Genomic DNA, 22,063 nt, shown 5'->3' on the forward strand with positions numbered 1-22,063 from the left:
TAAATGCTACTTGTACAAGCACGCTGAGATGCCCCGTCATCAGTAGGCGTGCAGAACAATATGGCGATAAATGTCTTGAGGGGCTCTGTGGCGCAATGGATAGCGCGTTGGACTTCTAGTGAAAAGGGCAGTGGTCATTCAAAGGTTGTGGCTTTTGAGTCCCACCAGAGTCAGTGCTCACTTCATGAAACTTACAGCTTGCTAGTCTGCCTCATGACAGCCAGAGTGCCTCGCTGACGCCTTCACTTCTTACTTTTCTGGAATGCCAACTTTGTCCCAAATCCTTGCTTGACTATCAAGACCTCATACCCTGCTTCTTTTCCTAGCCACTGTCACTGTACCAGTCCCCCTCCGTGTCAGTTGCATCTCCGGGAACAGCTGGATCAGGTGGCCTTGTACTTAAGGCCATGGACTACTAAGCCGTTGTGTTTTGCACACGTGGCTTTCTATCCCACCTTCGTTGTGGGCATTCCTTGTTTGACATTTCTTGATGACTCACGCTGTGTACGTCCAATGGACAGTTCCAAGATTCGCAAGACAGAGCTACTTGTGCATTATTGCCCGCTTAACCTGGCTGCCTCTCGAGTGAGCAAAGCATGGAAAGTGGCTGCAACAGAAATCAAGACGGTGGAATCGGACAGAGTATACACCACGCTCGTCGGGAGGGATGGGCCTGCAAGATCTTGCCTAACCCTGCTGGCACGGGCTGGAAAGCATACCCATTGCACTTGCTTGCAAGCTGAAGACTCAAGTCAACATGAGCCGCTTGTACCAAATAGAAGAACCCATCATTTCCATCCGTCTCAATATCAGTGAGACAGGGATTTAAAAAACACAGCTGTAAATGCTACTTGTCAAATCACACTGAGACGCCCGGTCATCTGCAGGCATGCAGAAGAGTATCTTCGTCGTACAGTTTTGTGGTTCTGTGCCACAATGGATAGTGTGCTGGACTTCTAGTGACACACACACACACACACACACACACACACAGCAAGTAAATATTCAATGTGCAAACAAGTTTAACCTTAAGAAACAGAACTCTCTCAATCAAGAAATCATGAATATACATTATAAATCGATTCAGAATTTGCATAATACCATTGTATATTTACTGCGTTCCCATCTCTGCACTCTCTCATTCATCCAATCTTGCCCAGTCAGCGAGAGAAGCCACGTACATGCTTTGCCTTCCTCTCCTTCTCCCTTCACTGCCAGTTCAGCGATGACATCTCAGATCTCTCTCACAGCTGACTTCTATGACATCACAGAGCGCATAAATTCCGTGGCTTCCCGTCTCTCGCCACACTGTCAGGGTTGACTTTCTCACTCACTATGCCAGCTTTCCCAGAAACACACGGGGAGATCGGCGGCCGACATCGCCATGCTGCTCAGGGATGTCGTGGCCTACTCGAACGAGAGAGGGCTTCCCCTGGTCCTAATCAGCTTGGACCAGGAGAAAGCCTTCGACAGAGTGGGCCACGAATACCTGCAGCTCGTCATGGAGAGGATGGGTCTCGCTCTTGGCCTGAGGAAGTGGGTTAAGATCATCTACAGCGGCCTAAGCAGCAGGGTCCTTGTGAACCGCCACCTGACCGAACCATTTCCGGTCAGGTCGGGGGTCCGGCAGGGTTGTCCCCTGTCGGCCCTGCTGTACGTCCTCTGCTTGGAGCCGTTCATGCAGGCGATCCGCCGGGACGTCCGGGTGACAGGTTTCCATCTCCCAGGTTCCGGCGGAGAGCAACTGAAGGCCCTGTCCTATATGGACGACGTGGCCGTGGTTTGCACGGACGCTCCGTCCGTGGCCAGGGTCGAGGAACTGCTGGACGGCTTCTGCAGGGCGACGGGGGCCGCTGTGAACAAGGCCAAGAGCGAGGTCTACCTCTCCAGGGCATGGCCTGTCGGCCGGGGCCCGCCGACCGTGTTCCCTGTGAAGCCGTCTATCAAGGTTCTGGGGATCATGATCGACGGGACCAACACGGGCACCCGGAGCTGGGAGGAGGCCATAGCGAAGGTCCAAAGGAAGATCCACGGCTGGAGCACAAGGACCTTGACGATGGCTGGTAAGGTGCTGGTCGTAAAGGCCATCCTCTTCCCGATACTCCTCTACGTAGGAATGATCTTCCCCCCAGACAAGGTCATCGCAAAATTAGTGACCCGAATTATATTCCGGTTTGTCTGGGGGAGCAAAATGGAGAGGCTGAAAAGAGTGCAGATGGTGAAGGGTACCCTGGATGGAGGCAGGGGGGTCCCGGACGTTGTGCGGCTGATAAAGGCGCAGGGGCTGGCCTATGTGGTCAAGAACATCCAGGCTGCTGGCAAGAAAGTGAGTTTCATGAACCGCTTTTATTTTGCCAGCAGCCTGAGACCATTCGGCCTCTGCGCCATGAATAACACCAGGCCGCACTCGTGGGATCCCCCGCCGTTCTACAGGGCGCTCCGAGCCTTTGCGCTCGAAGTAGGCCTCCATAAAGTCGTGCTGGCCTCCTGGGATTATAAGACCATCTGTAGCCAGATGAGATCTACCCAGGAGACCAGCCGGATAGAAGATTTCCCTCCCGAAACCTGCCGGTTTATCTGGGCTAACGCTACGCATGTTTGCCTCACGAATACGCAGAAAGATGTCTCCTGGATGGCTGTGAGTCGGTGTCTCCCCACCCGAGTGTTCATGCACAGAAGGGGCATAGCTCCTTATGACACCTGCCCCTATAAGGGTTGCCTGGGGAAGGAGACGGAGGCTCACATCTTTAGTGAGTGCCCCTCCGCCCACAGGGTCTGGCTCCTGTTTTCTCCGTTCCTCCACAGGTTTGCCGTTCCTGTGCGGGCGACCGCCCAGCAGATCCTGTACGGTCCGGCCAGGGGAATATCATCATCCACCCTGAGGTGCTGGTGGCGTGTCGTCTGCGCAGTGAAGCAGGCACTGTGGGAGGGACGGAACATCTGTCTGTTCAACAAGCAGGAGCTGGACCCGATCGTCATCGCGCGGAGGGGCATGGTGTTCGTAAGAGACTATGTCAATCTGGAGGTCCATCAGAGGGGCAAGGAGGAAGCCTATAAGAACTGGCACATACAAGATCTGGGGGAGCTCAGGATCCCATGATGGGACCCACCTCCGGGGACGGTCAGTTCCCCCTGCTGGAGCCCGAGTCCAAGATCTTTTAAAGATTTTATGGATGATTGTTTTTAAAAAAGATTTTAAAAATGAATCTTAATTGTTTTTAAAGATTTAGTTGTTTTTAAACCACATTGTTTAGGGTCTTTTGATTTAGTTTTGTTATATTCTTTTGTCAAATACATTGACCGTTTTGGATTTAATTTTAAATGCATTGGACTTTTTTTTGTTTGTTTTTTATTTTTACCTTTTTAATTGTTTCTTTATTTTGTCCAATGCATTTTCAGTTATTTTCAATGTATTTGACCTTTATGTTGGTGAGCAGTTTTTGCTTTTATCATGTTTGTTTTGTTGTTTTGGGCACGTTTATTTTGAAGTTAATTGTCTTGTTCTTTGTTAAAATCACAGATTTTAAAAATTTTAAGTGATTTTAAGGATTGATATTTTAATGATTTTAATCATGAGCATTAAAAAATTTGAATTGTTTTTATTTAATGTAAATGTAAAATACTAAACCAAATAAACAGTATTTCCCAGAAACACTGCAAACACTGCACTGACATCACAGAGCGCATAAATTCCGTGGCTTCCCGTCTCTCGCCACACTGTCAGGGTTGACTTTCTCACTCACTATGCCAGCTTTCCCAGAAACACTGCAATACGTGGATGAGTTTGTACCACTTTTGGAGGTTTTGCCCACCTGGGGCGAGGCTGTGATCCAGCTGAAAAGCAATTCGGGCATGTGGGCAGGGTAAGATGTATTTGTGATGAAGAGAATCCCAGGTCGATGATGTTTCCAACCAGCCCCATCGGTCAAGCCACAGACACACACACAGACAGCCACAAGCACAGTCTGCCACAGACACACAGACAGCCACAGATAGACAGACAGACAGACAGACACACACAGACAGACTGCCACAGACACAAAGACAGCCACAGATAAACAGACAAACACACAGTGTGCCTGACAAATACTTCCCCTCACAGTCAAGTCAACATGAGTCGCATTATCTAAAAGAAGAACCATTCATTTCCTTTCGTCTCAATATCAGCGAGACAGGGATTAAAAAAACACATCTGTAAATGCTACTTGTACAAGCACGCTGAGATGCCCCGTCATCAGTAGGCGTGCAGAACAGTATGGCGATAAATGTCTTTTGGGCTCTGTGGCGCAATGGATAGTGCATTGTACTTCTAGTGAAAAGGGCAGTGGTCATTCAAAGGTTGTGGGTTCGAGTCCCACCAGAGTCAGTACTCACTTCATGAAACTTACAGCTTGCTGGTCTTCCTCGTGACAGCGAGAGGTATCTTGCAGTCAAATGCCTCGCTGACGCCTTCACTTCTTACTTTTCTGGAATGCCAACTTTGTCCCAAATCCTTGCTTGACTATCAAGACCTCATACCCTGCTTCTTTTCCTAGCCACTGTCACTGTACCAGTCCCCCTCCGTGTCAGTTGCATCTCCGGGAACAGCTGGATCAGCTGGCCTTGTACTTAAGGCCATGGACTACTAAGCCGTTGTGTTTTGCACACGTGGCTTTCTATCCCACCTTCGTTGTGGGCATTCCTTGTTTGACATTTCTTGACGACTCACGCCGTGTACGTCCAATGGACAGTTCCAAGATTCGCAAGACAGAGCTACTTGTGCATTATTGCCCACTTAACCTGGCTGCCTCTCGAGTGAGCAAAGCATGGAAAGTGGCTGCAACAGAAATCAAGACGGTGGAATTGGACAGAGTATACACCACACTCGTCGGGAGGGATGGGCCTGCAAGATCTTGCCTAACCCTGCTGGCACGGGCTGGAAAGCATACCCATTGCACTTGCTTGCAAGCTGAAGACTCAAGTCAACATGAGCCGCTTGTACCAAATAGAAGAACCCATCATTTCCATCCGTCTCAATATCAGTGAGACAGGGATTTAAAAAACACAGCTGTGAATGCTACTTGTCAAATCACGCTGAGACGCCTGGTCATCTGCAGGCATGCAGAAGAGTATCTTCGTCGTACAGTTTAGTGGTTCTGTACCACAATGGATAGTGTGCTGGACTTCTAGTGACACACACACACACACACACACACACACACACAGCAATTAAATATTCAATGTGCAAACAAGTTTAACCTTAAGAAACAGAACTCTCTCAATCAAGAAATCATGAATATACATTATAAATCGATTCAGAATTTGCATAATACCATTGTATATTTACTGCGTTCCCATCTCTGCACTCTCTCATTCATCCAATCTTGCCCAGTCAGCGAGAGAAGCCACGTACATGCTTTGCCTTCCTCTCCCTCTCCCTTCACTGCCAGTTCAGCGATGACATCTCAGATCTCTCTCACAGCTGACTTCTATGACATCACAGAGCGCATAAATTCCGTGGCTTCCCGTCTCTCGCCACACTGTCAGGGTTGACTTTCTCACTCACTATGCCAGCTTTCCCAGAAACACTGCAATACGTGGATGAGTTTGTACCACTTTTGGAGGTTTTGCCCACCTGGGGCGAGGCTGTGATCCAGCTGAAAAGCAATTCGGGCATGTGGGCAGGGTAAGATGTATTTGTGATGAAGAGAATCCCAGGTCGATGATGTTTCCAACCAGCCCCATCGGTCAAGCCACAGACACACACACAGACAGCCACAAGCACAGTCTGCCACAGACACACAGACAGCCACAGATAGACAGACAGACAGACACACACACACAGACAGACTGCCACAGACACAAAGACAGCCACAGATAAACAGACAAACACACAGTGTGCCTGACAAATACTTCCCCTCACAGTCAAGTCAACATGAGTCGCATTATCTAAAAGAAGAACCATTCATTTCCTTTCGTCTCAATATCAGCGAGACAGGGATTAAAAAAACACATCTGTAAATGCTACTTGTACAAGCACGCTGAGATGCCCCGTCATCAGTAGGCGTGCAGAACAGTATGGCGATAAATGTCTTGTGGGGCTCTGTGGCGCAATGGATAGCGCATTGTACTTCTAGTGAAAAGGGCAGTGGTCATTCAAAGGTTGTGGGTTCGAGTCCCACCAGAGTAAGTACTCACTTCATGAAACTTACAGCTTGCTGGTCTTCCTCGTGACAGCGAGAGGTATCTTGCAGTCAAATGCCTCGCTGACGCCTTCACTTCTTACTTTTCTGGAATGCCAACTTTGTCCCAAATCCTTGCTTGACTATCAAGACCTCATACCCTGCTTCTTTTCCTAGCCACTGTCACTGTACCAGTCCCCCTCCGTGTCAGTTGCATCTCCGGGAACAGCTGGATCAGCTGGCCTTGTACTTAAGGCCATGGACTACTAAGCCGTTGTGTTTTGCACACGTGGCTTTCTATCCCACCTTCGTTGTGGGCATTCCTTGTTTGACATTTCTTGACGACTCACGCCGTGTACGTCCAATGGACAGTTCCAAGATTCGCAAGACAGAGCTACTTGTGCATTATTGCCCGCTTAACCTGGCTGCCTCTCGAGTGAGCAAAGCATGGAAAGTGGCTGCAACAGAAATCAAGATGGTGGAATCGGACAAAGTATACACCACACTCGTCGGGAGGGATGGGCCTGCAAGATCTTGCCTAACCCTGCTGGCACGGGCTGGAAAGCATACCCATTGCACTTGCTTGCAAGCTGAAGACTCAAGTCAACATGAGCCGCTTGTACCAAATAGAAGAACCCATCATTTCCATCCGTCTCTATATCAGTGAGACAGGGATTTAAAAAACACAGCTGTGAATGCTACTTGTCAAATCACGCTGAGACGCCTGGTCATCTGCAGGCATGCAGAAGAGTATCTTCGTCGTACAGTTTAGTGGTTCTGTACCACAATGGATAGTGTGCTGGACTTCTAGTGACACACACACACACACAGCAATTAAATATTCAATGTGCAAACAAGTTTAACCTTAAGAAACAGAACTCTCTCAATCAAGAAATCATGAATATACATTATAAATCGATTCAGAATTTGCATAATACCATTGTATTTTTACTGCGTTCCCACCTCTGCACTCTCTCATTCATCCAATCTTGCCCAGTCAGCGAGAGAAGCCACGTACATGCTTTGCCTTCCTCTCCCTCTCCCTTCACTGCCAGTTCAGCGATGACATCTCAGATCTCTCTCACAGCTGACTTCTATGACATCACAGAGCGCATAAATTCCGTGGCTTCCCGTCTCTCGCCACACTGTCAGGGTTGACTTTCTCACTCACTATGCCAGCTTTCCCAGAAACACTGCAATACGTGGATGAGTTTGTACCACTTTTGGAGGTTTTGCCCACCTGGGGCGAGGCTGTGATCCAGCTGAAAAGCAATTCGGGCATGTGGGCAGGGTAAGATGTATTTGTGATGAAGAGAATCCCAGGTCGATGATGTTTCCAACCAGCCCCATCGGTCAAGCCACAGACACACACACAGACAGCCACAAGCACAGTCTGCCACAGACACACAGACAGCCACAGATAGACAGACAGACAGACACACACACACAGACAGACTGCCACAGACACAAAGACAGCCACAGATAAACAGACAAACACACAGTGTGCCTGACAAATACTTCCCCTCACAGTCAAGTCAACATGAGTCGCATTATCTAAAAGAAGAACCATTCATTTCCTTTCGTCTCAATATCAGCGAGACAGGGATTAAAAAAACACATCTGTAAATGCTACTTGTACAAGCACGCTGAGATGCCCCGTCATCAGTAGGCGTGCAGAACAGTATGGCGATAAATGTCTTGTGGGGCTCTGTGGCGCAATGGATAGCGCATTGTACTTCTAGTGAAAAGGGCAGTGGTCATTCAAAGGTTGTGGGTTCGAGTCCCACCAGAGTCAGTACTCACTTCATGAAACTTACAGCTTGCTGGTCTTCCTCGTGACAGCGAGAGGTATCTTGCAGTCAAATGCCTCGCTGACGCCTTCACTTCTTACTTTTCTGGAATGCCAACTTTGTCCCAAATCCTTGCTTGACTATCAAGACCTCATACCCTGCTTCTTTTCCTAGCCACTGTCACTGTACCAGTCCCCCTCCGTGTCAGTTGCATCTCCGGGAACAGCTGGATCAGCTGGCCTTGTACTTAAGGCCATGGACTACTAAGCCGTTGTGTTTTGCACACGTGGCTTTCTATCCCACCTTCGTTGTGGGCATTCCTTGTTTGACATTTCTTGACGACTCACGCCGTGTACGTCCAATGGACAGTTCCAAGATTCGCAAGACAGAGCTACTTGTGCATTATTGCCCGCTTAACCTGGCTGCCTCTCGAGTGAGCAAAGCATGGAAAGTGGCTGCAACAGAAATCAAGACGGTGGAATCGGACAGAGTATACACCACGCTCGTCGGGAGGGATGGGCCTGCAAGATCTTGCCTAACCCTGCTGGCACGGGCTGGAAAGCATACCCATTGCACTTGCTTGCAAGCTGAAGACTCAAGTCAACATGAGCCGCTTGTACCAAATAGAAGAACCCATCATTTCCATCCGTCTCAATATCAGTGAGACAGGGATTTAAAAAACACAGCTGTAAATGCTACTTGTCAAATCACACTGAGACGCCCGGTCATCTGCAGGCATGCAGAAGAGTATCTTCGTCGTACAGTTTTGTGGTTCTGTGCCACAATGGATAGTGTGCTGGACTTCTAGTGACACACACACACACACACACACACACACACAGCAAGTAAATATTCAATGTGCAAACAAGTTTAACCTTAAGAAACAGAACTCTCTCAATCAAGAAATCATGAATATACATTATAAATCGATTCAGAATTTGCATAATACCATTGTATATTTACTGCGTTCCCATCTCTGCACTCTCTCATTCATCCAATCTTGCCCAGTCAGCGAGAGAAGCCACGTACATGCTTTGCCTTCCTCTCCTTCTCCCTTCACTGCCAGTTCAGCGATGACATCTCAGATCTCTCTCACAGCTGACTTCTATGACATCACAGAGCGCATAAATTCCGTGGCTTCCCGTCTCTCGCCACACTGTCAGGGTTGACTTTCTCACTCACTATGCCAGCTTTCCCAGAAACACACGGGGAGATCGGCGGCCGACATCGCCATGCTGCTCAGGGATGTCGTGGCCTACTCGAACGAGAGAGGGCTTCCCCTGGTCCTAATCAGCTTGGACCAGGAGAAAGCCTTCGACAGAGTGGGCCACGAATACCTGCAGCTCGTCATGGAGAGGATGGGTCTCGCTCTTGGCCTGAGGAAGTGGGTTAAGATCATCTACAGCGGCCTAAGCAGCAGGGTCCTTGTGAACCGCCACCTGACCGAACCATTTCCGGTCAGGTCGGGGGTCCGGCAGGGTTGTCCCCTGTCGGCCCTGCTGTACGTCCTCTGCTTGGAGCCGTTCATGCAGGCGATCCGCCGGGACGTCCGGGTGACAGGTTTCCATCTCCCAGGTTCCGGCGGAGAGCAACTGAAGGCCCTGTCCTATATGGACGACGTGGCCGTGGTTTGCACGGACGCTCCGTCCGTGGCCAGGGTCGAGGAACTGCTGGACGGCTTCTGCAGGGCGACGGGGGCCGCTGTGAACAAGGCCAAGAGCGAGGTCTACCTCTCCAGGGCATGGCCTGTCGGCCGGGGCCCGCCGACCGTGTTCCCTGTGAAGCCGTCTATCAAGGTTCTGGGGATCATGATCGACGGGACCAACACGGGCACCCGGAGCTGGGAGGAGGCCATAGCGAAGGTCCAAAGGAAGATCCACGGCTGGAGCACAAGGACCTTGACGATGGCTGGTAAGGTGCTGGTCGTAAAGGCCATCCTCTTCCCGATACTCCTCTACGTAGGAATGATCTTCCCCCCAGACAAGGTCATCGCAAAATTAGTGACCCGAATTATATTCCGGTTTGTCTGGGGGAGCAAAATGGAGAGGCTGAAAAGAGTGCAGATGGTGAAGGGTACCCTGGATGGAGGCAGGGGGGTCCCGGACGTTGTGCGGCTGATAAAGGCGCAGGGGCTGGCCTATGTGGTCAAGAACATCCAGGCTGCTGGCAAGAAAGTGAGTTTCATGAACCGCTTTTATTTTGCCAGCAGCCTGAGACCATTCGGCCTCTGCGCCATGAATAACACCAGGCCGCACTCGTGGGATCCCCCGCCGTTCTACAGGGCGCTCCGAGCCTTTGCGCTCGAAGTAGGCCTCCATAAAGTCGTGCTGGCCTCCTGGGATTATAAGACCATCTGTAGCCAGATGAGATCTACCCAGGAGACCAGCCGGATAGAAGATTTCCCTCCCGAAACCTGCCGGTTTATCTGGGCTAACGCTACGCATGTTTGCCTCACGAATACGCAGAAAGATGTCTCCTGGATGGCTGTGAGTCGGTGTCTCCCCACCCGAGTGTTCATGCACAGAAGGGGCATAGCTCCTTATGACACCTGCCCCTATAAGGGTTGCCTGGGGAAGGAGACGGAGGCTCACATCTTTAGTGAGTGCCCCTCCGCCCACAGGGTCTGGCTCCTGTTTTCTCCGTTCCTCCACAGGTTTGCCGTTCCTGTGCGGGCGACCGCCCAGCAGATCCTGTACGGTCCGGCCAGGGGAATATCATCATCCACCCTGAGGTGCTGGTGGCGTGTCGTCTGCGCAGTGAAGCAGGCACTGTGGGAGGGACGGAACATCTGTCTGTTCAACAAGCAGGAGCTGGACCCGATCGTCATCGCGCGGAGGGGCATGGTGTTCGTAAGAGACTATGTCAATCTGGAGGTCCATCAGAGGGGCAAGGAGGAAGCCTATAAGAACTGGCACATACAAGATCTGGGGGAGCTCAGGATCCCATGATGGGACCCACCTCCGGGGACGGTCAGTTCCCCCTGCTGGAGCCCGAGTCCAAGATCTTTTAAAGATTTTATGGATGATTGTTTTTAAAAAAGATTTTAAAAATGAATCTTAATTGTTTTTAAAGATTTAGTTGTTTTTAAACCACATTGTTTAGGGTCTTTTGATTTAGTTTTGTTATATTCTTTTGTCAAATACATTGACCGTTTTGGATTTAATTTTAAATGCATTGGACTTTTTTTTGTTTGTTTTTTATTTTTACCTTTTTAATTGTTTCTTTATTTTGTCCAATGCATTTTCAGTTATTTTCAATGTATTTGACCTTTATGTTGGTGAGCAGTTTTTGCTTTTATCATGTTTGTTTTGTTGTTTTGGGCACGTTTATTTTGAAGTTAATTGTCTTGTTCTTTGTTAAAATCACAGATTTTAAAAATTTTAAGTGATTTTAAGGATTGATATTTTAATGATTTTAATCATGAGCATTAAAAAATTTGAATTGTTTTTATTTAATGTAAATGTAAAATACTAAACCAAATAAACAGTATTTCCCAGAAACACTGCAAACACTGCACTGACATCACAGAGCGCATAAATTCCGTGGCTTCCCGTCTCTCGCCACACTGTCAGGGTTGACTTTCTCACTCACTATGCCAGCTTTCCCAGAAACACTGCAATACGTGGATGAGTTTGTACCACTTTTGGAGGTTTTGCCCACCTGGGGCGAGGCTGTGATCCAGCTGAAAAGCAATTCGGGCATGTGGGCAGGGTAAGATGTATTTGTGATGAAGAGAATCCCAGGTCGATGATGTTTCCAACCAGCCCCATCGGTCAAGCCACAGACACACACACAGACAGCCACAAGCACAGTCTGCCACAGACACACAGACAGCCACAGATAGACAGACAGACAGACAGACACACACAGACAGACTGCCACAGACACAAAGACAGCCACAGATAAACAGACAAACACACAGTGTGCCTGACAAATACTTCCCCTCACAGTCAAGTCAACATGAGTCGCATTATCTAAAAGAAGAACCATTCATTTCCTTTCGTCTCAATATCAGCGAGACAGGGATTAAAAAAACACATCTGTAAATGCTACTTGTACAAGCACGCTGAGATGCCCCGTCATCAGTAGGCGTGCAGAACAGTATGGCGATAAATGTCTTTTGGGCTCTGTGGCGCAATGGATAGTGCATTGTACTTCTAGTGAAAAGGGCAGTGGTCATTCAAAGGTTGTGGGTTCGAGTCCCACCAGAGTCAGTACTCACTTCATGAAACTTACAGCTTGCTGGTCTTCCTCGTGACAGCGAGAGGTATCTTGCAGTCAAATGCCTCGCTGACGCCTTCACTTCTTACTTTTCTGGAATGCCAACTTTGTCCCAAATCCTTGCTTGACTATCAAGACCTCATACCCTGCTTCTTTTCCTAGCCACTGTCACTGTACCAGTCCCCCTCCGTGTCAGTTGCATCTCCGGGAACAGCTGGATCAGCTGGCCTTGTACTTAAGGCCATGGACTACTAAGCCGTTGTGTTTTGCACACGTGGCTTTCTATCCCACCTTCGTTGTGGGCATTCCTTGTTTGACATTTCTTGACGACTCACGCCGTGTACGTCCAATGGACAGTTCCAAGATTCGCAAGACAGAGCTACTTGTGCATTATTGCCCACTTAACCTGGCTGCCTCTCGAGTGAGCAAAGCATGGAAAGTGGCTGCAACAGAAATCAAGACGGTGGAATTGGACAGAGTATACACCACACTCGTCGGGAGGGATGGGCCTGCAAGATCTTGCCTAACCCTGCTGGCACGGGCTGGAAAGCATACCCATTGCACTTGCTTGCAAGCTGAAGACTCAAGTCAACATGAGCCGCTTGTACCAAATAGAAGAACCCATCATTTCCATCCGTCTCAATATCAGTGAGACAGGGATTTAAAAAACACAGCTGTGAATGCTACTTGTCAAATCACGCTGAGACGCCTGGTCATCTGCAGGCATGCAGAAGAGTATCTTCGTCGTACAGTTTAGTGGTTCTGTACCACAATGGATAGTGTGCTGGACTTCTAGTGACACACACACACACACACACACACACAGCAATTAAATATTCAATGTGCAAACAAGTTTAACCTTAAGAAACAGAACTCTCTCAATCAAGAAATCATGAATATACATTATAAATCGATTCAGAATTTGCATAATACCATTGTATATTTACTGCGTTCCCATCTCTGCACTCTCTCATTCATCCAATCTTGCCCAGTCAGCGAGAGAAGCCACGTACATGCTTTGCCTTCCTCTCCCTCTCCCTTCACTGCCAGTTCAGCGATGACATCTCAGATCTCTCTCACAGCTGACTTCTATGACATCACAGAGCGCATAAATTCCGTGGCTTCCCGTCTCTCGCCACACTGTCAGGGTTGACTTTCTCACTCACTATGCCAGCTTTCCCAGAAACACTGCAATACGTGGATGAGTTTGTACCACTTTTGGAGGTTTTGCCCACCTGGGGCGAGGCTGTGATCCAGCTGAAAAGCAATTCGGGCATGTGGGCAGGGTAAGATGTATTTGTGATGAAGAGAATCCCAGGTCGATGATGTTTCCAACCAGCCCCATCGGTCAAGCCACAGACACACACACAGACAGCCACAAGCACAGTCTGCCACAGACACACAGACAGCCACAGATAGACAGACAGACAGACACACACACACAGACAGACTGCCACAGACACAAAGACAGCCACAGATAAACAGACAAACACACAGTGTGCCTGACAAATACTTCCCCTCACAGTCAAGTCAACATGAGTCGCATTATCTAAAAGAAGAACCATTCATTTCCTTTCGTCTCAATATCAGCGAGACAGGGATTAAAAAAACACATCTGTAAATGCTACTTGTACAAGCACGCTGAGATGCCCCGTCATCAGTAGGCGTGCAGAACAGTATGGCGATAAATGTCTTGTGGGGCTCTGTGGCGCAATGGATAGCGCATTGTACTTCTAGTGAAAAGGGCAGTGGTCATTCAAAGGTTGTGGGTTCGAGTCCCACCAGAGTAAGTACTCACTTCATGAAACTTACAGCTTGCTGGTCTTCCTCGTGACAGCGAGAGGTATCTTGCAGTCAAATGCCTCGCTGACGCCTTCACTTCTTACTTTTCTGGAATGCCAACTTTGTCCCAAATCCTTGCTTGACTATCAAGACCTCATACCCTGCTTCTTTTCCTAGCCACTGTCACTGTACCAGTCCCCCTCCGTGTCAGTTGCATCTCCGGGAACAGCTGGATCAGCTGGCCTTGTACTTAAGGCCATGGACTACTAAGCCGTTGTGTTTTGCACACGTGGCTTTCTATCCCACCTTCGTTGTGGGCATTCCTTGTTTGACATTTCTTGACGACTCACGCCGTGTACGTCCAATGGACAGTTCCAAGATTCGCAAGACAGAGCTACTTGTGCATTATTGCCCGCTTAACCTGGCTGCCTCTCGAGTGAGCAAAGCATGGAAAGTGGCTGCAACAGAAATCAAGATGGTGGAATCGGACAAAGTATACACCACACTCGTCGGGAGGGATGGGCCTGCAAGATCTTGCCTAACCCTGCTGGCACGGGCTGGAAAGCATACCCATTGCACTTGCTTGCAAGCTGAAGACTCAAGTCAACATGAGCCGCTTGTACCAAATAGAAGAACCCATCATTTCCATCCGTCTCTATATCAGTGAGACAGGGATTTAAAAAACACAGCTGTGAATGCTACTTGTCAAATCACGCTGAGACGCCTGGTCATCTGCAGGCATGCAGAAGAGTATCTTCGTCGTACAGTTTAGTGGTTCTGTACCACAATGGATAGTGTGCTGGACTTCTAGTGACACACACACACACACAGCAATTAAATATTCAATGTGCAAACAAGTTTAACCTTAAGAAACAGAACTCTCTCAATCAAGAAATCATGAATATACATTATAAATCGATTCAGAATTTGCATAATACCATTGTATTTTTACTGCGTTCCCACCTCTGCACTCTCTCATTCATCCAATCTTGCCCAGTCAGCGAGAGAAGCCACGTACATGCTTTGCCTTCCTCTCCCTCTCCCTTCACTGCCAGTTCAGCGATGACATCTCAGATCTCTCTCACAGCTGACTTCTATGACATCACAGAGCGCATAAATTCCGTGGCTTCCCGTCTCTCGCCACACTGTCAGGGTTGACTTTCTCACTCACTATGCCAGCTTTCCCAGAAACACTGCAATACGTGGATGAGTTTGTACCACTTTTGGAGGTTTTGCCCACCTGGGGCGAGGCTGTGATCCAGCTGAAAAGCAATTCGGGCATGTGGGCAGGGTAAGATGTATTTGTGATGAAGAGAATCCCAGGTCGATGATGTTTCCAACCAGCCCCATCGGTCAAGCCACAGACACACACACAGACAGCCACAAGCACAGTCTGCCACAGACACACAGACAGCCACAGATAGACAGACAGACAGACACACACACACAGACAGACTGCCACAGACACAAAGACAGCCACAGATAAACAGACAAACACACAGTGTGCCTGACAAATACTTCCCCTCACAGTCAAGTCAACATGAGTCGCATTATCTAAAAGAAGAACCATTCATTTCCTTTCGTCTCAATATCAGCGAGACAGGGATTAAAAAAACACATCTGTAAATGCTACTTGTACAAGCACGCTGAGATGCCCCGTCATCAGTAGGCGTGCAGAACAGTATGGCGATAAATGTCTTGTGGGGCTCTGTGGCGCAATGGATAGCGCATTGTACTTCTAGTGAAAAGGGCAGTGGTCATTCAAAGGTTGTGGGTTCGAGTCCCACCAGAGTCAGTACTCACTTCATGAAACTTACAGCTTGCTGGTCTTCCTCGTGACAGCGAGAGGTATCTTGCAGTCAAATGCCTCGCTGACGCCTTCACTTCTTACTTTTCTGGAATGCCAACTTTGTCCCAAATCCTTGCTTGACTATCAAGACCTCATACCCTGCTTCTTTTCCTAGCCACTGTCACTGTACCAGTCCCCCTCCGTGTCAGTTGCATCTCCGGGAACAGCTGGATCAGCTGGCCTTGTACTTAAGGCCATGGACTACTAAGCCGTTGTGTTTTGCACACGTGGCTTTCTATCCCACCTTCGTTGTGGGCATTCCTTGTTTGACATTTCTTGACGACTCACGCCGTGTACGTCCAATGGACAGTTCCAAGATTCGCAAGACAGAGCTACTTGTGCATTATTGCCCGCTTAACCTGGCTGCCTCTCGAGTGAGCAAAGCATGGAAAGTGGCTGCAACAGAAATCAAGACGGTGGAATCGGACAGAGTATACACCACGCTCGTCGGGAGGGATGGGCCTGCAAGATCTTGCCTAACCCTGCTGGCACGGGCTGGAAAGCATACCCATTGCACTTGCTTGCAAGCTGAAGACTCAAGTCAACATGAGCCGCTTGTACCAAATAGAAGAACCCATCATTTCCATCCGTCTCAATATCAGTGAGACAGGGATTTAAAAAACACAGCTGTGAATGCTACTTGTCAAATCACGCTGAGACGCCTGGTCATCTGCAGGCATGCAGAAGAGTATCTTCGTCGTACAGTTTAGTGGTTCTGTACCACAATGGATAGTGTGCTGGACTTCTAGTGACACACACACACACACACACACACACACACACACACAGCAATTAAATATTCAATGTGCAAACAAGTTTAACCTTAAGAAACAGAACTCTCTCAATCAAGAAATCATGAATATACATTATAAATCGATTCAGAATTTGCATAATACCATTGTATTTTTACTGCGTTCCCATCTCTGCACTCTCTCATTCATCCAATCTTGCCCAGTCAGCGAGAGAAGCCACGTACATGCTTTGCCTTCCTCTCCCTCTCCCTTCACTGCCAGTTCAGCGATGACATCTCAGATCTCTCTCACAGCTGACTTCTATGACATCACAGAGCGCATAAATTCCGTGGCTTCCCGTCTCTCGCCACACTGTCAGGGTTGACTTTCTCACTCACTATGCCAGCTTTCCCAGAAACACTGCAATACGTGGATGAGTTTGTACCACTTTTGGAGGTTTTGCCCACCTGGGGCGAGGCTGTGATCCAGCTGAAAAGCAATTCGGGCATGTGGGCAGGGTAAGATGTATTTGTGATGAAGAGAATCCCAGGTCGATGATGTTTCCAACCAGCCCCATCGGTCAAGCCACAGACACACACACAGACAGCCACAAGCACAGTCTGCCACGGACACACAGACAGCCACAGATAGACAGACAGACAGACAGACACACACAGACAGACTGCCACAGACACAAAGACAGCCACAGATAAACAGACAAACACACAGTGTGCCTGACAAATACTTCCCCTCACAGTCAAGTCAACATGAGTCGCATTATCTAAAAGAAGAACCATTCATTTCCTTTCGTCTCAATATCAGCGAGACAGGGATTAAAAAAACACATCTGTAAATGCTACTTGTACAAGCACGCTGAGATGCCCCGTCATCAGTAGGCGTGCAGAACAGTATGGCGATAAATGTCTTGTGGGGCTCTGTGGCGCAATGGATAGCGCATTGTACTTCTAGTGAAAAGGGCAGTGGTCATTCAAAGGTTGTGGGTTCAACTCCCACCAGGGTCAGTACTCACTTCATGAAACTTACAGCTTGCTGGTCTTCCTCGTGACAGCGAGAGGTATCTTGCAGTCAAATGCCTCGCTGACGCCTTCACTTCTTACTTTTCTGGAATGCCAACTTTGTCCCAAATCCTTGCTTGACTATCAAGACCTCATACCCTGCTTCTTTTCCTAGCCACTGTCACTGTACCAGTCCCCCTCCGTGTCAGTTGCATCTCCGGGAACAGCTGGATCAGGTGGCCTTGTACTTAAGGCCATGGACTACTAAGCCGTTGTGTTCTGCACACGTGGCTTTCTATCCCACCTTCGTTGTGGGCATTCCTTGTTTGACATTTCATGACGACTCATGCCGTGTATGTCCAATGGACAGTTCCAAGATTCGCAAGACAGAGCTACTTGTGCATTATTGCCCGCTTAACCTGGCTGCCTCTCGAGTGAGCAAAGCATGGAAAGTGGCTGCAACAGAAATCAAGACGGTGGAATCGGACAGAGTATACACCACACTCGTCGGGAGGGATGGGCCTGCAAGATCTTGCCTAACCCTGCTGGCACGGGCTGGAAAGCATACCCATTGCACTTGCTTGCAAACTGAAGACTCAAGTCAACATGGCTTTCTATCCCACGTGTCGGTTAAAGTGGAGAGTTTCCCCAGCAGCGGCAATGATGACAATAACTAAGGAAGTGACGAGTGCCACAGAGAAGGTGACCTCAGACTACCACTCGGGCTCCACCTCGGTCTAAGAGAGCAGCACCTGGGACGCCCAGCACGCCCCCCCCACCCTGGATCCAGCGATAATATAGAGAGCACAGAATTAAAGCGAGAAAAGTAAATTCGGATACTTGTGAAAGTCTACAGAAGCCCCCGCACTGCGACTGTCTGTTTACTCTGATGGTGCTCAATTCATGTTGCCGTTCTAGACAAGCGGCCTGTGTCATTAATGCTGGCTGAACACGGCTGATCGTGGGCACAGAGCGCCAGCAATTGTGAAAAGGCACATTAAATCGGTTATGGTTCCTTTCATCACTTAGCTGGCTTGCCCTGTGTGATAAATGTCTGAGCATTTATCGAGATCATGTATTCTACAATTTATGACAGTTGAGCAATAACATATAAACTGTTTTGCAGGTGCCTGATTTTGTGTGCCAGCCTGTTCCAGCATGGCAGCAGCTACCCAGGAATAAGTGTGTTCTGTACATAGCGTAGTGCTTTGCCAAACATAGTGCATTGTTTCTCTGACAGCAGATGGTGAAAGTTATCTAATATGTAAACATTGGTACAGGATTAAGTTAGTAACTCAAAGGTGTTGCCCTTTGGGTCAGATTGCAACACAAGTGGAGGATACGCACTAAATTGCAGCCTAGTATATAATTTCCTGGGGGATTGTACGCACCTGGGGAGCCCTGTGAGCACATTCTGCTTCTTATTTTGAAAATGGAAATGGAAAGCTTGGTAAGCTTGTGAAGAGCTCTGTTGAGGTGCACCACTACACAGTTAATATGTTTATGCTGTCAAAGACTCTCCATTTAGCAATCTACACAACATTACTGAGAGGGTATCGAGCTTCTGTAGCAAATTAACTGAACCACCAGTTTTTTTTTAAAAAGGACAAATTAATAAAATCGTCTTGAATGGTTCAAAAACTGTACTCCTTGGTTATAGTACATTTGAAGAAAGTACTAAGAGCAACAGGTGACCAAGTCTTGGATGGATATCATATGTATAATCACCAAATATGTATTATCAATAAACAAATGGTTCTTTCATTAGAATATAAAAACGTGACTCTTCAGAGCACCGGTCGGGCTGCAGCCTCGCAGTCCTACACTGCAGTCTGCCTGAACTCCCAGCATAACCTGACCCCGATCGTAGATCCATGCCTGGGGGCATCGAATAAATCACATAATCCTGAAATTGAATCTTATACAAACAAAATGAATAGTTATCCTATTAAAACAGTAATTTTTCATTGGCTTGGAGAGACCTGGTTAAGACCAGACGACACTATTCCATTAGTAGAAGCCTCCCCTATTGACTTCTCTTAATGCCAGAAGGCCCGTACAACAGGCTGTGGGGGGGGCCTAGCCACCATCTACCGCACAGACTACTAAGCCATTTGACAGCTTCACATCTTTTGAAATTCACCAGGTTTAGGCTTAATCCACCTTCAGCTTATAGCTGTTTATAGGCCATCAGGCCCCTATTCCTGTATTATGACCGAATTTAGCGATCTCTTATCTGACCATTCACCATGGTAAACTCTGGTAAAATGTTTTGGGGGACTTTAACATACATATTGACATTAAAGACGACCCCCTCAGTGTTAGTTTCTTGTCCCTATTGGAGTCTGTAGGCTTCACTCAGCATGTGTCAGGACCCACACATCATCACAATCACACACTGGATCTAGTTATTAGCCATGGGGTACAGATTCACAACTTAATAATATCACCCCAGAACCAGATGATTTCTGACCACTGCCTTATTACATTTGAGCTGCCTGGAGTAGAATCAGACACACAGGAGAGGAACATAGAAACTTGCTGCCTAAATCCTACTGCTATTCATAAGTGTACTACTCTGTTGCCAAATGCTAGCTTTATCAAAACGGGATCTGTAGATGAATTATTAAATAATTTCAACAATACACTAAGCACTGCTTTAGATACAGTAGCTCCATTAAGGACACGACAGATTAAAGCAACAAACCACTCACCATGGTTTAACGAACACACTCGCTCACTTTAAACAGGATGCCGTAGATATGAACGTAAATGGAGAGCAACAAAACTTCCATATGGTCTTCCATATGGCATTATAAAAAGATACAAGCAAGCCCTGTCCTCTGCTAGGTCTGCCTACTACTCTAATTGAATAGAGACGCATAAGAATAACCCACGTTTTCTTTTTAATACAATATCGACACTTACTAATCAGCATTTAAAGCCTTCAGAGGTTATCCCCCCCAATATTACCTGCAATGACTTCATGGATCATTTCAATAGCAAAGTTAACGGCATTAGAAAACAGACAGAAGTGGAAACACACACAAATGCTTTAGCCGATGTCTGCAGTCCTTCACAGCCCCTGCCTACCTTGGACTCATTTAACGCAGTAAATCACCAGGAATTGGTCTCCTTAATTACTAAAATGAATACTACAACCTGCGCACTAGACCCTATATCCACTAAACTGCTAAAACAATCTCTGCCATTCATTATTCACATAATACACAATATTATTAATTCATTATTAGTTTTTTGTTTTTCTCTCCTCCGTGCCTAAATGGTTTATTTATTTAAATGTTCACTTACTTTATTTTAGATCATGTAAACTGTTTACAGGTCTATATTTATTTTACTTATTTTACTTGTATTTACGTATTATTTTATTTTGCTGTACATTTGTTGTGTTAACCACTCTGTAAAGCACTCTGTGGCTACCCTGTGAAGGGCGCTATACAAATAAAAATTGATTGATTGATTGATTGATTATTGATTGAATATACTAAACCAAAAGAAGTCCAATGACACTGGTGCTTTAGTAAAGGATGGCACAATTGGTGAAGTCAGCATATGTTTGCTTCGAACGTGTCCAGTGCAGAGAGTTTCTTTTACTGACTTTACTATATGTTCTGGATTGTCTGTTACATAACCAAGCTATACATATGGTTTGTTTTTGTTTTCCCTTGCCTTGCCATATACCATTTTCTAATATTTTGGTTAGGTACTGTGTTATTTTATGAGGGGTAAAAAATACATTACATTTCCTATTAAAAGTAAGATAAGACAGAGTTGAGAAAATAAAGTAAAATTAAATGTAATTTGTATATTTTGTTTAATTGTGAATGTATTGTATACAAATTACAGATTGTTTTGTTGAATTTTGTAACTTTCGGTGACAATCATGTTACACAGTTAATTTGTTTTATTTAAACTATTTGAATTCTTCTGATTAAAATATAAAAGTGTAATTCTAGTAGTCCCACAGTTGGTTAGTACAATTCCTAAGAGAAACTACATCATTAAATCAAATCCGGAATATGGTTCTTTAAAAGCACCAATCAGGGGTAGGAAATAAGAACGTTTCCAAGGCATTGAATATCCCCTGGAACACAGTAAAGGCCATTATTAAGAAATGGAGATAAAATGTCAAGACTGTGAATCTGCCTAGATCAGGTCATCCTCAAAAACTGAGTATCTGGGCGAGAAGGGCACTAGTCACAGAGGCCACCAAGAGTTACAGTCTTCCACGGCTGAGCTGGGAGACACAGTGCAGACTGCAGCAATAGCCTGGGTGCTTCACAAAAGTGGCCTTCATGGGAGAGTGGCAAAACGAAAGCCATTGTTGAAACAAACTCACATCAAATCTCGGCTAGATGAGTCTGATAAGACCAAAATAGAGCTTTTTGGCCTCAACGCCAAGCACTATGTTTAGCGCAAGCCTAACACTGCACATCATCCTGAGAACACCATCCCTACCGTGAAGCATGGTGCTGGCAGCATCATGCTATGG

General features: G+C 47.1%; 7 non-coding genes across 7 annotated transcripts; all 7 read left to right on the plus strand.

Annotated features, from left to right (window-relative positions):
- Positions 1-4,275: 4,275 nt before the first annotated feature.
- trnar-ucu (transfer RNA arginine (anticodon UCU)) lies at positions 4,276-4,366 on the plus strand. The gene is given in 2 exon segments: positions 4,276-4,312; positions 4,331-4,366. It is a non-coding gene; the product is annotated as a tRNA-Arg (tRNA).
- Positions 4,367-6,078: 1,712 nt separating this feature from the next.
- Positions 6,079-6,169, plus strand: trnar-ucu (transfer RNA arginine (anticodon UCU)). Its single transcript is given in 2 exon segments — positions 6,079-6,115; positions 6,134-6,169. It is a non-coding gene; the product is annotated as a tRNA-Arg (tRNA).
- A 1,696-nt stretch (positions 6,170-7,865) lies between these two features.
- Positions 7,866-7,956, plus strand: trnar-ucu (transfer RNA arginine (anticodon UCU)). Its single transcript is given in 2 exon segments — positions 7,866-7,902; positions 7,921-7,956. It is a non-coding gene; the product is annotated as a tRNA-Arg (tRNA).
- A 4,118-nt stretch (positions 7,957-12,074) lies between these two features.
- trnar-ucu (transfer RNA arginine (anticodon UCU)) lies at positions 12,075-12,165 on the plus strand. Its single transcript is given in 2 exon segments — positions 12,075-12,111; positions 12,130-12,165. It is a non-coding gene; the product is annotated as a tRNA-Arg (tRNA).
- A 1,706-nt stretch (positions 12,166-13,871) lies between these two features.
- trnar-ucu (transfer RNA arginine (anticodon UCU)) lies at positions 13,872-13,962 on the plus strand. Its single transcript is given in 2 exon segments — positions 13,872-13,908; positions 13,927-13,962. It is a non-coding gene; the product is annotated as a tRNA-Arg (tRNA).
- A 1,696-nt stretch (positions 13,963-15,658) lies between these two features.
- On the plus strand, positions 15,659-15,749 carry trnar-ucu (transfer RNA arginine (anticodon UCU)). The gene is given in 2 exon segments: positions 15,659-15,695; positions 15,714-15,749. It is a non-coding gene; the product is annotated as a tRNA-Arg (tRNA).
- A 1,716-nt stretch (positions 15,750-17,465) lies between these two features.
- Positions 17,466-17,556, plus strand: trnar-ucu (transfer RNA arginine (anticodon UCU)). The gene is given in 2 exon segments: positions 17,466-17,502; positions 17,521-17,556. It is a non-coding gene; the product is annotated as a tRNA-Arg (tRNA).
- The last annotated feature ends 4,507 nt before the right edge of the window (positions 17,557-22,063 follow it).

The sequence above is a fragment of the Amia ocellicauda genome, chromosome 13 (genome assembly GCF_036373705.1).
Source record: "Amia ocellicauda isolate fAmiCal2 chromosome 13, fAmiCal2.hap1, whole genome shotgun sequence".
Taxonomy (NCBI): Eukaryota; Metazoa; Chordata; class Actinopteri; order Amiiformes; family Amiidae; genus Amia; species Amia ocellicauda.